We start from the raw sequence: 8,021 nt of genomic DNA, 5'->3' as shown, positions 1-8,021 counted from the left end.
TGAGAGGCAAACATAAAAAGTAAGAGGAGCAGGGATGAGATTTATGCGTGATATACGATGAATGGGAGGGAAGTCGTCTTATCAAACACAACTCTGTGTCTCAGTGTGTACATGTGAGGCGGGGGCTGGACGTCTAAGCGCTCCGAAGCCCTCGTGAGATAGGGTAACTGTGCATTATCACCCATCCATCACTCACACATTACTCATTCACTTACTTACACTCAGGACACACACACACACACACACACACACACACACACACACACACACGCGGAGCACATACATGAATGCTGATACGCGCTAATACGTGCACTTAACACCAGACTGGATGCGAGCGAGACACATTTATCTCCACGCAACTGTGTGGAAACGATACTGAGTGCATCTGCGAGTGTGTGTGTGTGTGTGTGTGTGTGTGTGTGTGTGTGTGTGTGTGCGCGCATGGGAGCAAATGAGATCCGGCAGGTTTCAGGTCAAAGCAATCCTCTGCCAAAGTGATCGGTTCATAATCTGATTGACAGGCAGCCTCCCTCTTCCTCTCCGTCGTCTCCCCTCTTTTCTCATCGTTCGTCATTCATCTTCATACTTTGCTAACCTCTCCCTCCCGCTGCGCACGTTCCCCCGTGTTCCTCTTCCACCCTCTCACTTCACCTCCTTCCGATCCCCCCTCCTCGCGAGCTTCACGTTTTGTCCTCCCCCTCCTCCCCCCCCCCTTCCCCCGCTATCCTCGCTCCATCCCGTCTCTCACTCTTGACGATGTAAACACATCATTCCTTCTGTGCCGTGATCACATTACCTGCGGTAACACCACTCATCACCACAGCACCTCCGCCATCTGGTAGTACACGCATGTGTGTGTCTGTGTGTGTGTGTGTGTGTGTATGTATCCTCCATACAAATATGTGTAAAAACACACCCTGTGAGGTCAAAGTGAATGGAATCAGGAGCTAAAACACGTCCCACTCAGTGATAGTGGTGCTGTGGCGGCCATGTTTGATCTGGAACTACTACAGTCACAAAGCAGGGGTCGATGCTTTGCAAGTCGCTGACATACTCAGTTCAGCGACACGACGTCATCTAGACCACCCAGTGGAAGACTTTTGAAAGTGTGTAGATAATGATGTACCTGGAGTGTCATGGCGGCGGTGCCTTCCTGTCTCTTTCCATTCATTTTTTTTTTGTCAGCTCTCTACTCTTCTATATCTGATCCTTTCCAAATCTGAAGATTGAAAATGCCACCAAAAAAAAAAAAAAAAATGCATACTAGCTTGGAGAGGTTTTGCCAGGAAAGTTGGTGGTCAGACGGGACTGTGATGATCCCTTCACTTTTCATCAAGTCAAAATTTACATTTGGGGATTTTTTTGGGGGGGGGGGGATTTTGTGGGCCAAGGTGCCGTCTGAACAGATGCGACGTAAGACGCGTGGAGTGAACAGTCGTGAGTTTGTTGAGCAAGCAGCTGGGTCGCCGTCAGAGAAGGACCCCGGCTTCAGAACCAAATCCAGAACATTCTTGCCGTGTGACAGGCAGAGCAATGAACCGATGGTAATAACTGCGATGAAGATGGCTTTACTTACGATAATCATAAACTTCATTTCTCTAGCGCTTGTCTAAAAGGGGAAAAAATAGCTTTTTGTTAAATCTAAAATAGGTGGATGTTCCTCTCAGAAAGTTGTCTTAGAGGAGAAACCTCACAATCAAAGAGTGAGTTGGAAGATGACCGTATCGATCTTGTGCAACGACAGACCCAAGCTCACCAACACAGTTCCTGTGAGAGCAGTGAGGGCAGATTTTAGAGCTTTTTTGTGCCCTGCTTAGGTGCAAGTCATCGGTTAAATGTAGGAGAGAAACTAATGCGGAGTTCAACATGTGCCGGACCTCCGCACCTGTGAAGGTCGAGGTCACTGAACCCCAATCAGACGTTGGTTTCATCAATCAGAGGGCTTCTTTACCTCTGGCCTACCGACCTCTGACCTTTTTGTATGGATGTTTTTTTTATACAGTATGAGAGCCGAGGAGAGAACGCAACCTGCGATGTAATGCACACAAAACACAGAAAGGGGGAAAAACACTTTTCTTTTGAGATTATTAAAGAGATTTAATGATATGCTATAGGCCTCATTTAAACTCTTAGCAGCTGCTTGGGATCTATAGGGCCATGTCACTCAACAATCAATATCTCTCAAACACACACACACACACACACACACACACACACTCTCTCTCACACACGTACACACACACCCTGGGAGGAATCTCTCGTATCGGGGAAACATCAGATCAAGCAGATACACTTGAATGGCTATTGGGGCCAGATTGACTCACAGTGAGGGGACTCAGGATCAATGTTTTTGCTTGCAAGCCAAACTCATCCTGTTGTTCTCTCTGTGTGTGTGTGTGTGTGTGTGTGTGTGTGTGTGTGTGTGTGTGTGTGTGTGTGTGTGTGTGTGTGTCCTGGTAGTGTTTGCCTGCCTAGCCAGCTGTCTGCTTATTCACGGCATATTAATATTAAGTTGGCGGTGGTGAGGATCAGAGGACAGACCTAGCAGCCCAAGGACAGGCCTAGTGCGTCCATGGACTCACCCAGCGAGAGAGACACCCCCCCCCCCCCCCCCCCCCAGCCGGTTTAGCTCCCCCGCTGGGCTCCAGAGACAAAGACAAGTGCCTGTGTTTCCAAACATGGGCCCCTCTCACCACCCAGAGGTCAGGAACTTAGAATAATCTTGCTGAATCAGGAGGGACTATGCTTTCTCATGCACACACACACACACACAAACACACATTTAGGCATTTAGGCTTTGATATGACCCTGCTTAACCCAACAGAGTAACGAATGGCGGGGTGTCACAGGGGGGAAAGAGAGGGCTTTAGGCGAAAACCTCTCTAGGGGTTGGGGGTCTACGTGGGTAGAAAGACCCCCCGAAAAATGGTGGTGGTGGGGATGAAAAGGGCAATCATGGGGCATGTGCTTGACAAATAGAGAGCGAAGTGAATGCCAGCTCAAAGACAGAAACAAGAAGCAAGAGGGCGAGACGTGGACTAAATGGACTGTATGATCAAAGTGGACAAATAACAAGAGAGATGAAGAGAGAGGGAGACCTCGCTGCCGTGGAGTCATGAATGAGAGCTCGTCGGTCTAAAAGGGACACATGCGCTTTGATCCTCCTCTAATAATATTTCCCGAGCACATCCTCATTTAAAATGCCACCACCACCAAAGGGAGGCGGATGACTGACGGCGAGACACAAAAATCAATCGGCGGATTCATCGTCTGCCAGTGGAAAGACACACAGAGGGGTTTTTGAACACTTTAAAGCACAATATCAAACTTGTAGGCTTTTATTCCAGCGCCGTATGTCAAGCGTGGGGAGTCTAGATTATTCAAGGCCAGCTGACATTTTATCTCTTTAGCCGCACAACTTACTGTTTTTGCCGTGAAGAGCAGAATAATGTCAGCTATATAATAGCCTAGGGGTTGCAGTACTTGTCTTGACTACAGGGCTACATTCGGATGACTCTCTCAGAGGCTTGTCAAGCTCCCGCTCCCCCATTCGCTCACTGCGGGGGAAGTGCGCCATCTAGTGGGGAGGCTGAAAAACACAGAGCGGCAGAGCATTGTGTGTGTCAGACATTGAATTGGGAGGAAGGGAGGCTTTGCTAAAATAAAAAATAAAAAAGATTATCATTTTGGACTCTCACATAAGCACCATGCTGTCAAGGTGTTGAGCCTCTCTTCATCTTAGGTGGTCATCAATGACGCTTGAATGGTCCGTCCCACCTCTCAAGCTTTCTGTGTTCTCACCATTGTCAAAGGGGGTTCTACGAGGTTCCGTATGGGGTTCTGCCGTGTTCAGAATGTACACTAACATCCCATGCTTCGTAACAAATTGCAATGCTCTTTATGGCGGATAATACGGTTCTCTTTATTACTTTAATAATACTGCACACAGGAATCCTACACCAAGCCTTTAACAAATTGCAAATGCACTTTTTTGACTAAACGTGTTCTCTAGAGCCAGAGCTGTTGCGGACAGTAGTTTGCATATTCCCAATCTGAATGGACTTAGTATTGTGAGTTTAAATATCCTGTATCTTTTGTAGCCGGTTCCATATCAGTCCGTCTTGAGGTTCCTTCTAAGGACCCGCCTGGTGACGCTGGCTTTGGGTTTCTAGCGTGTTCGGGCCGATCGATCCCCGTCTTCTTCTCTCGCTCGGCTCTTCCACAGGTTGTCTCGAGCCGTTCTCTGCCAGCGATCATTGTTGCCGATGGTACGCCGTGAATGAAAGTTTGTACTTTTGTCTTTGCGGTCTTGGTTGTACTCCACGTCTCTGATCCGTAGAGTACTGGCTTAATGGTAGAGCTCAAGAGTCTGAGCTTTGTCTGTTGGCTGATTTCTTTGAAACTCCAAAATGTTTGTTAGCGTGATGCATGTAGTCCTTGCCGATTCTGGGTCTGACGTCTACATCTGTGCCACCCGGCTTGTTAATGACACTGTCCCTCTGAGGTCACTGGGTCCTCATGGGCTGACTGCGACCTTAAGGACTTTAGTGTTTCCTTTATAGACTTGAGGCCTACTTTTGATGATTAGGCATCTACACACACTTGGAATATTTTACAACACATATTAACACAATTGTACATATAGGTAAATTTAAAACCATCATGGTTACAAACTACTCCGCTCTTGAATGTGACTGGATTAACTGCCTTCTGTTGTTGCCTGGTTGCTTGTTTGTGATTTTTTTTTTATCATCAGTTTGTGTATTTATTCTGCTTTAATTAATACAATCAACAACATTGAAAATGAGGGCATGTCATCAATGATTCCTGGAGATTTAAATAAATAAATGTTGAATGACAGATAAAACTCTTTTGAGGATGTTTTGGCAGCAAATATCAGCAGCAAGTCTTGATTCACCTATATATATATATATATATATATATATATATATATATATATATATATATATATATATATATATATATACACAGAACAAACACAAGCTGCATGATTAGAGCCAGTGTCCAAAGTGTTAATACGTTTAAAAAACCATAGCAACCAACAGAACTTTAAATGTTGATATGTGTTCTGGAACCCACTCATCCTTTCACATCCCGGCATCTTTTAAAGACTGTATGGAAGTCTCACATACACACAAAGCACTAACGCAATTTGATGTACTTCAACTCTGTTAAGCAGCTTAAATTCATACGTAACAACTTTGTCAAGAATATCTGCTTCGTGGTGCAACTGATCCATAGAGCCCAAAAGATGTACTCTTAGCCCACATTTGTCTCACTTGTTTGCCTATTGTACCTTCCTATTATTAATTAAGAATAATTTGAATGTTATCAGATCATAAATATTAGTTTTTAACACTATCATTTCCGCTTTTATAGACATATACATATCTCAAATGAACTGCAACAAACATTATCTCAAATGAGTACTGTTGCTCTCAGTATAAGACCATTCCACAGTTGCAGAACAAAGCAGCAACACAATAGAAAAAACGTGGCCGCCACCGCCCTGTTAATCGACCCATTTTAGCAAATCTAAAGAGAGGAGTTGACAATTTGCCGTCTATAATAGCGCTGGGCAAAAGAGACAAGTTACTGAGGCGGTGAAAACCCACTCTGTCTGAAATGATCGTGCTGGATCAGCTGTGGCATTGCGCGTCTCCCAACCGTGAAGAGCTGCAGGCCGAGCGCCGCTATAATTAAAGCGTTTATTGATTAGACTTTACGTGCTCCTGCGTCCTCTGGACCGTGAGCCGGAGGCGCCGGGCGGGTCGGTCAGTCTTACTATGCTAATGTCTATGGTAATATAGCCACCGGTTTGAGTCGATTATTGACGGGCTCCCTAAATGGACGGTTGATCCACAATTGAAGCTCGGGGGTCAATGGCGACGAGATTGATACCAGGCAGGAGGTCAACTTCATTTCAACTCCACCGGTTTCAGGAAATGAATTGGGAATGACTTTGTTAATTGAAATATTAATTGGAAAGTAAATGACATTTCTACACTCCGAGAGGGATTTATTTTTCATCCCCTGGTATTGAGCAGAAATATACAAGGTCCATCTATAGAGACCCTGGGGAATGGGTCAGAGACCCTCAATTGTTGAGGATCAACCTCTCACTGGTTTCATTGCCACATTCATATTTCGAATGTGTGTGTGTGTGTGTGTGTGTGTGTGTGTGTGTGTGTGTGTGTGTGTTAAGAGAAGACAGAGACAGATATAAAAATGAAAGGAGCATAACACCATAAAAAGTCCTGAGGTAAAATAAAAGAGCAAAGCACCAGATGAGAAGTGGCCATACCTCGCCTGCTGGAACAGAGAATAACAATGCTTGATGGTTGATGGACCTCTGGTGGGTGCTGGTGCTGGGGGGCAAAAAGCAGACCGTCACGCAATCAGTCTGAGAAAGGTCGGCGTATTGATCGGCGCGTATGTCTCCACTGTTACATATCAAAAACATCTCTGCTCTTCTCAGCGCCTCTCTCCAAAGATGACCTGAAGTGCGCTGCTCTTTACAGCGGTCCGTCCCCAGACAGGCACCGCCACACTCAAACCCAGACACATAGCTCTTTGTTACAGCGTACCTCGGCCTTTTACAGAAGTTTTTGGGCGTTTTTTCTTTACTGGAGATGAACTTGATCAGTGTGTGTGTGTGTGTGTGTGTGTGTGTGTGTGTGTGTGTGTGTGTGTGTGTGTGTGTACACAGACGGGAAGGAGAGGGAGGGAGGGATTTAATCTGATCATCTGACGATTATAATACTGCCAAAAAGAAGACAAAATCGCATATCTTAAATCTTCGAAATGAACGAATCGATAAGATTCGTCGGTGTTAGATCAAGGATAACGAAACCTTGATCTGTCTGAAGCTGATTCTTTATCAAACAGAGAAAGCAGACAGGCCAAATACAGGCCACTCCCGTGTCCGTGCTTGCGTGGTTCAGTCGAGCACTAACCAGTAATCGTGTGTTTCGTATCGGGAAACGCACCTCGCTGCCTGAGCCTGGTCCTAAAAGACCTTCTATCTATTGTAATAGCCTGGCACCAAAGAGTGCACAGAGGGAACATCCATGGTTTAAGGGTATGTGAATCATGCATAAGTGGGTGTGAATGCACACCGTGTGATCAGAGATCAGAAAGTTGTGGTTTGAGGCAGAGGAGTTTGGTTTCCTCATCCTTTTTTTTCTCACATTTACTCTGTGCATGGTTAAAAGATGCAATAACCACATTGAATGCAGCCTTTAAATGTGTGTGTGTGTGTGTGTGTGTGTGTGTGTGTGTGTTAACATGCATGCAAAGCCTATGCAAATGTGTTTTTAAGCGTGCCCTTGTGTCCACGCTTAGGGGGTCGGCAATGTGCTCCTCATTCCCATTTGCGGTCGATATCGGATGAGGATATGAGAGTCGGTATTGATTGTAATTTCCTGTGACGCCACCTTCCGCTCTCCTGCTTTATCAGGAGACTAATACCTATCAGCTACGCTGTCGGGCCGACCAGCAGCCCCGGCTGCTGCCCAGGACAACATTTAATGAATAAGAGAGGGACGGCTAATCCAGCGAGGCATTTTCTCCTCTGACAAACAGGTTGCCACGGGGGATGATAATGATGAGGCTGGGATTTTGGGCGCGGAGAAATATGTGTGTGTGTGTGTGTGTGTGTGTGTGTGTGTGTGTGTGTACGTAATATGTCCTCACGTGTATTTGTGTGTATTCTGCATCACACCATTTTTTTTTTTTTTTGCATTGATTATAATGACAGGACTTGGGATTTGTGTTGTTGACCGAATGAGTCAAGGGCGTGGAGCTAACTTTAGCTCTCCATCCTGCCTGCAGGTGGGCGGCCAATCAGGTGTCGTTGTTGAAATGGTTTTATGATTTGCTGGCTGAGAGTATGCACTCGGTTCTCCTCCTCCATTCATTTGCTGTTCTTCCACTATTCACACCTGTTGTGTCCCAGCTTCCCTTCAACTCTCTCTTCAATGGATTTCAAAGGATCCCCC

This window comes from Cebidichthys violaceus, unplaced genomic scaffold, assembly GCF_023349555.1.
Source record: "Cebidichthys violaceus isolate CVI_PGR_0920_01 unplaced genomic scaffold, fCebVio1.0.p SCAF_8, whole genome shotgun sequence".
NCBI lineage: Eukaryota > Metazoa > Chordata > Actinopteri > Perciformes > Stichaeidae > Cebidichthys > Cebidichthys violaceus.
This window is presented reverse-complemented; position numbering follows the sequence as displayed.